The sequence below is a fragment of the Argiope bruennichi genome, chromosome 6 (assembly GCF_947563725.1).
Source record: "Argiope bruennichi chromosome 6, qqArgBrue1.1, whole genome shotgun sequence".
In the NCBI taxonomy this organism is placed as follows: domain Eukaryota; kingdom Metazoa; phylum Arthropoda; class Arachnida; order Araneae; family Araneidae; genus Argiope; species Argiope bruennichi.
This window is the reverse complement of record NC_079156.1, coordinates 50,606,709-50,614,729: the sequence shown is the minus strand read 5'-3', so window position 1 is coordinate 50,614,729 and position 8,021 is coordinate 50,606,709.

Below are 8,021 nucleotides of genomic sequence, written 5' to 3'. Positions count from 1 at the left end.
TTTATGAACGTCCTCGGGAGCAATCGGAATTTGATGAAAAGCTTTTACTAAATCAATATGAGAAAAAATTGTGGTTCCATGTAGTTCGCTAGTAAAATCCAAAACACTGGGAATCGGATATTTGTCCTTTTTGGTCTGAGCATTAAGAGCTCTAAAATCACCAACAGGACGCCAATCGTCACTTCCCTTTTTCGGAACCATATGTAGAGGAGAGGCATAATTGCTGTTGGATGGCCGCATATGGCCTAAATCCATTATATGCTGAAATTCCATTTTAGCGATTTTTAAGCGATCGGGTGCTAGCCTACGAGGTTTTGCATAAACAGGAGAACCAAAAGTTTCAATATGATGCATAACAGAATGCTTTACAGTTTGGTTTGCACATGGAGCTTTAACAATATTAGGAAAATCATTCAATAACTTTGAAAAATCATCATTACAAAATACAGATTTTACAGAATGAACATCAGTATTATTAAGAATAGCATGAGCATTTATATGTGTATACATATCATTTAAACGACGATTTCTTAAATTAGGTTGCAAATTAAAATGATGTAAAAAATCTGCACCAATAATTGCAGTTTTAATATCACAAACATAAAAAGGATAAACAAATTGTTTTCTTAAACCTAAATCTAAAGATAATAACTTTTGTTTATAAACATTTATGATGGAACTATTTGCTGCAAAGAATTTTTGAATCGGAATACACAGTTTATCATTTCTAGTCGCAGGAATCAAACTACAATCACTGCCAGTGTCAACAAGAAAATTTACATTTGATTTTCTATCGCGAACAAAAAGGCGACGAGAACTACTGGGCGAGCCGTATGTCGCCGCTACTCCTTGCCGTTGTGGTTTGGCTGATAATTGCAAGGCGGAATGCATTTTTGCGTTTTGGAGTCGTACTTCCGATGATACCAACAAATATCATCATTACTGGCAGGGCTTTTCCGTCGAAAACGAGGTTGGCGATTCCGTGAATGACTTCTGGAATGGTGACGCATCTGTGCAATTTCTTTACGCAACATTTTAATTTCTGATAACAGTTCAGAATCAGCTGTAGCAGTTGCATTTGAAACAGCACTTACCTGGTTTGGTGTTATATCCAGTATTTTGTCGGCTATTTCAGAGGCTTTTTGAGGTGTCAAAGGTTGTATTTAGGCAAGAATCGATTGCACATGAGATGGTAGTTGCTGAAGAAATAATTCCAGTAAAAGAGAATCGGCAATATTGTGACTTTCGGCACGTCTTTGCATAATTCTTAACAGCTCGGACGGCTTCCTATCATGCAACTGCTCTCCAGCCAATAACTTACGAATTTCCTGAGATTTTGATTCTACGCATCGGGAAATGATCTCAGATTTAAGTTGGCTGTAAGGGTCAGTTGCATCTGGCGAAAGAATGATATCGCGCACAGTTATCGCGATTTCAGGTGGCAAAGTGCTCACGCAGTAGTTGAATTTAGTGCGAGAAGCTGTAATTGGCTTTGGAATAGCCAATTCAAATGTTGACTCTACCATCGTAAACCAGAGTGAAGGGTCGGACGGAATGAAGTTAGGCATCTTCACAGCTGAGATTTCCTCCATCATGAAGTGCGCTTTTGTTTCAAAACGAAACTTAGTAAGATAATATTAATCAAATTAAATCAAAAGAGATGCGTGATTTATTATCCGGGTCACCATTTGTGGTGATTTCATGTAGAGTGTAGTGTAAAGCATTTCATCGCTATTAGAAAAATAAACTCTTTATTTTACTAACTACTATCGGAACATCGCTGCTTAGCGCACGTATATACAGAACGGGGATTCCCCGGGAGAAGTATTAACATAGATTGTATTAGGGAAAGTAGATAGGCAGCGCTTTAGAATGACATGAATAAAAGATGGCGCTACGATCACTACAACACGTTTAATTAAAAATTATTAATTAGTATTAATAATAAAATGTATTAATTAAAATTAATATTATTTTATTAATTTAAGTAATGTGGGATTGACAATTTATCTATTTGAACAAAAGTTTTAATTTTGATTTTTTTTTCAAAACCTTTATTTAATTTATTTCTTAGAATAAAATATTTTCTGAAAAAACTGAAATAAAAAAGTATCATTTCTTTAAAATTTTCACTTTACTTATATATCGTGCCAATAGATGGCGCCTACATAATGCATGCCAATAGAAGGTTAATAGAATACAAAAATATAAATGCATATGTAAAAAAAAAAGAAAAGTGCGACTCGAACCCGTGAGCCGCAATAGGTATGTTGTTCTAACCACTGTACAACATGGCCCATGTTTCGAAGCTGAATTTGAATATACTTATTCTAATAGATATTATTTTTAAAAAACATTGTGGGTAAAATAGCGATTTTTTCAGGAGACACTTATACGGAGAAACTTAAAAAACAAAATCTTATCTGAATACATAATTTGATTCAAATCCTAAAAAAACGTTTTTGAGATACACGAAATAAATACATTTATACTTATATTTATATACAAAAATTGCCCGCTTGAAGTTGTAAAGATTGCTTGCCTTCTTTTTTCTTCATTGTTAATATTATGAGGATTTTTTTCTTTTTTTATCTTCGCCTCATAAGCAGAAATTCGCCCAAAATAAAGAAGTTATTTAATATATTATGTAATACAATTTACCCTTATATTATAATATGATAATAAATTAATATAATGATAACTTACATATTTCTTTTCCACTGCGTCATAACAACTTCTTATCGTATTGATAAATTTCATAACGGCTTTATTACCACAATCTTCCGTTAATAACTTAATTCTCAATCCTGAAATAAATATAACATTATATCATGAAACGCGAAATATTTGCTAATTTCTGAAGATAAAATTTCGTATAGAACTCAAAATTCCGTTATTATTAATATAAAAAAATCTTTAACATTAAATAAATTTAATCTTACCACCCAAAGTTCGTTCTCCATAGACTGTCTCTGGAAAAATTCCTCGGATATAAGTAATTGATGAAAGTGAAACAGCTATCAGTTTCTTTATAAATAAACAAGAACCTTCCAAAGTAGCAAATTCAGAGAATTGAGTTTTCCACTAAAAATGGGATACAGCTATTTAATTATCTTGAAATTGTTTTATAGCTTACACCGCCTTCTAACAATAATAATAATACATTTTCTAGGTGAATGATAAGGATACGTTAGTTTCTTTTCTATCGTATTATGACTAGTATAATAAATGTAGGCACTACAGCATTTTGGATAAAATTAAAGCCAAACTTAAATCTATATTGCTATATTCTTATGAAAAGATTTATTCTTATTTCTAAGAGATGGCTAAACTGTTTTATGATGAAGACGCAATGATTCCCTTAAATGGAATCACTTCTCTATTTTTAATAACAATGAAGATACCAAAAGAAGTAAACCTCACCCCTATTATTTCCATCTCTAACTTCATTATGTTCAAACCCTATTGGAGTGAGGGAAAGTTAGATTAGGATATAATTGTCAAAAGCTCTCCTATAAAGTGTCGCCTGCTTAAATTGACAAAATCGATACAAGTCTCAAAAAATTTCAATAAATGAATTGTTTGTTATAATGAGGTACAAATCGCTTAGTAGGAATAATTTTTTATGTTCAATAACTAAGAAATTGGAAGATAATTAAAATTTTCACACACACATTTTTACGTCTTTGAGTTGAAGGGTCCATCTTCTATCTAGGCTGAAAATTTCACTCTCATTCTAACATATGCCTTGTTGTTTCGAATCCAATCAAAGTTCAGAGTAACTCTAAATTTCTTGTGAACAAAATAATTAGAGCTTTAGAGATATGATCGGAAAGACAACACTACTATGCAGAAATCGGTACAATTACTATGCTATTCTGATTCTACACAGGCATTTTCTCGAAGTTACTTCATAAAAACCATTGCAATAGATAATTCCGTGATGAATCTCCCTATGTTTAAAAATCTACGTTTTAAAAATTGGACCTTATTCAAAAACATTTGGAATTATAAAAAATTAAATTATTACAATATAAAATTTGATAATTCATATTTTATGCAACTAAAAATATCAAAGAAAATAAACCATTTAAGATTTAAAAAAAAAAATAGCATTCAGTAGCTTCTAATAAGCTGGAACTTGAAAAGCAGGAACTTGAAGCCTTAGAGTTTTGCAGCTTCTCGTTAAAACTCTGAGAATTAAAGATTAAGAACATATAAATATTTAATTTAACAAATAAATAAAAAAAATGCAAAAATTCATGGTTATTTCTATCGCATTCTGTTTGAAGAGATACAAGAAGTAATGTTAAAAGTAAGTGGCATTTTTATAACTTAAGTTTACCTTCAGAATGAAAAACATTCACTTTATAGAACTAAGATTATAGAATTAGCTATTCGATATGGTTCTCTTATGTGACTCAAAAGGTATATAAAGATGGTAAAATTTAAATATAGAGCGAATTACCCGAACGATATGGGAATTATAGCATTCTCCTGCGCAAGTTCTACGGTTTCAACAAAAATTATATACCAATCAAAATTATATATCATAATAATTATATTTTATTATTTTACGGTATAAATAATAATAATAAGTTTTTCTACAAGCCTTCCTAATAAATTCAAAGGTTCAAGAAATTTTCCTTATCATATCAAAACGAAATCGAACATTTACACTCAGAAATTCTTGTTCTTACACTTGAAACAAAGAAGGAAAAAAGAACAGAGCGAAAATCATCTAAAATTCTAAATATTGTGATATTACACTTGTGAATTCTATTAGAGATCATAGTGAACATGGTAAAATATATATGCTTTACTCTTAGTTTTTTAAAACGACGTATTAAACATGGAAAAGGAATAAAGAAAGAATCCCTTCAATTTTGAACTCGCCGAGTGGCAATTCTAAGCATGTGTTAGTAACAATTTATTTATTATTATCAGGTACAAAAGTTGGAAATGAATAGCGAATATATGGACACTAAAATGTCCAAATTTGTCAAAATATTAATGTTTTTTTTTTTTTTCTTCTTCTTTTGAATAATATGTTTGAGCAATTATTCTATTATTTATTTGCCAAGTGTTTTATGAATCATGTTATTTATTATTATTTAATTATTTTATTTTTTATTTATTTAAAAAGCAGAATAGTGAAAATTATTTTTACAGACTCATGATTATCGCATTCATGTTCAGATCAATATTTTGATAAATTTATATATTTATTGCGAAGAATAAATAATGTAACTAAGGTGGAACTACAACGCTTACACTCTATGGGCCATTCGTAAAAAGCATTAAGTCATAAAACGAAAGGCATGTTAGTTTCATTTTAAGGGAATAATAATAATTATTATTATTAGCATCTACAAAACAAGTCCATCAATGTTTTATTTTTTCAAATATCATTTCTAACGCTTTTGCTTACTTATATAGAATTCGAATATTATTAATGCGATGCAATAATTATTCAAACCAATTACATCTTAATTAATTTCCTCGAGAATTTTTTAAAAGAATTTTGGGGAAAAATAATTTGACAAATCAAAAAATATCAAATGTCTTACTTCTTGCATGGTTGCTTCTTGAACTGTCATTGTTGAAACAGCCATTTTTAGATGCGATTCTAAAAAGATATATATTTCTTCTTTATTATTCAGCTTTCTTTTTATGTACTTTGAAAGAAGGGAAGTATGAGTAATTATCTAAAAGTACTTTTACACATTTATGCAGAAACAGAAAGAGAACTTACTTTTCCTGTCAAAGGTAACAAAATGAATCCCACAGAGAAATGATTCCCCCTTCTCTGTGATGAATCCTGTTTTAAAATCAAATGATCATAAACAAATTACAGGAAACATTCTCTGTGGGAAATAACAATAAAAATCGTTTGCATTTTCAGATCTAAAGAAAAAATATTTTTTAATTATTTTATTTATATTTCGTAAAAAAATCTTTTTAAAAAAATAATAAAAATAATGAAACATCTGACGACTTTTTTTATCACAAAATTTTATTCTTTCACATTATTTTGAAAAATATTATACAGAATTTTAAATGTATAATGTTTTTTCAATAGGTTGAACTTTAATGCTGAATTCTTCTCTCACAGAAATAAAAGAAATAGCAACTATTGTTGACAGTATATTCTGGAGGTTCACAAAAAGTATTGATTATTTATTTTCAAATTATGTTGTTATTATTTTTTGCTACTTAAAAAAAAAAAAGCTTTGAACCGTGAATACGTTTGTTTAGACGAGAAATTGAAAACTACTATTGCGTGCGTAATGTAAAAATTTGAATGCTTTTTTTTTTTTTTAATATTTAGAACGAAGAATTCTATTTTATATGAGCTCATATTAAGTTCACAAATATATCATTCCTTCATTCATTGCTTTAAAAAATAACAGCAACAACAATTATAATAAACTGCTGAAAATAATTTCAAAAAGTCAAATTTTGATGTTTATTTATTTGTTTAACGTTATTTAATCTAAACTCAAATTGAAAAATATCAATATTAAATAAAATTGCCCCTTTTCACTCGAATGTCTTCTCTCAGTCACCATTCAAGACTGTGACATTTTGTTTATTTTTTTAATTTTAATTGTTAAAAATACCTACAGAATGTTAAAAAGATGTCGATTCATTTTTCAGAGAAACTCAACTTAAAACAGTTGCATGTATTTTTTTTCTTTGGTGTAATTAACAGGTCCATGTATTAAGTGAATAATTATGAATCGAATTATCTTTAAAGGTAAATTGAAATGTACTTAAAACTATATTTTAGTAATGCATCTAAATTTCACAAACTTTTAAAATTAATAATATATTATTACTTCCTAATTGTTAATTAAATAATTATTACCTTATACAAATAAAAAGGAATATTATACTAATTAATTTAGGAAATTAAATTTAATAAATTAATAATTAATAAATTAATTTAAATTAAATTTGAAAGCTGCTTTAAATTAATATCAGCTGTTGTTTCAAGGAATAATATTCTTATAGGCTATAAGTAACTTGGGCAACATTAATTTTATTTCTTTTATTATATATTGTAAGAAATTGCTGATGTCTTTAGTCCAGATCTTATATGTTGTGGTCCAAAATACACATTAGTTTTTTATTTCCAAATTATGCTAATATTATATATTTATGAATTCTAAAAAAGTTTCGAGTATGGATATATTTATTTAAAATATATCTTGATTTCTTTTCCCCTCGAGTTTCTCCTATACTTACATAATACGTGCACGTAAATTCCAAATTTCATTCACATAGCGCACTATCGTTTATAATTGTGTGTTCATCTACACACCGACAGATAGAAAGATAAACTTTCTATCTGTAGGGTAAACTTTCATGGAAGTTATTCAAAATTTGACAAATATACACGGCTTTGATTAAACAGCATATTTCTATTCTCAATATTTAACTCATTCCTTTTTTAAAAATTATATTTATAGACAGACAGACATAATTCTTTTCATTTTTTTCGGATTGCATAAGATATAATTTGTGAAGATTCACCAGAATCTCGAAGTTGTATTTTTTCACAATTACCATACTTTCACTTTATTTACTTAAGAAAGAGAAAGAGTAAAAATTTCATCAATATAAATAAAGAGTAAAAAATTTAGTACTACCCACTGCATAAATTCAACAAAAAAAAAAAAAAAATAGATTGAATCTATAACATCTTGCGTTTTCAAATAATAATAAATTAATATATTTCGATAGTTGTCGATAAATTTTATAAACAAATGACGATTTAAAAAGAAAAGTGGGGCGTAAAAGTACTTTTGTATCTTTCTATATGCGTTTTCAAATAATAATAAATTAATATATTTCGATAGTTGTCGATAAATTTTATAAACAAATGACGATTTAAAAAGAAAAGTGGGGCGTAAAAGTACTTTTGTATCTTTCTATATGCAAATATCCATTGATCAAAGCCAAATCTGAACATATTTGGTGCAAAATTTGATACATATCTGTACTTGAACTGATAA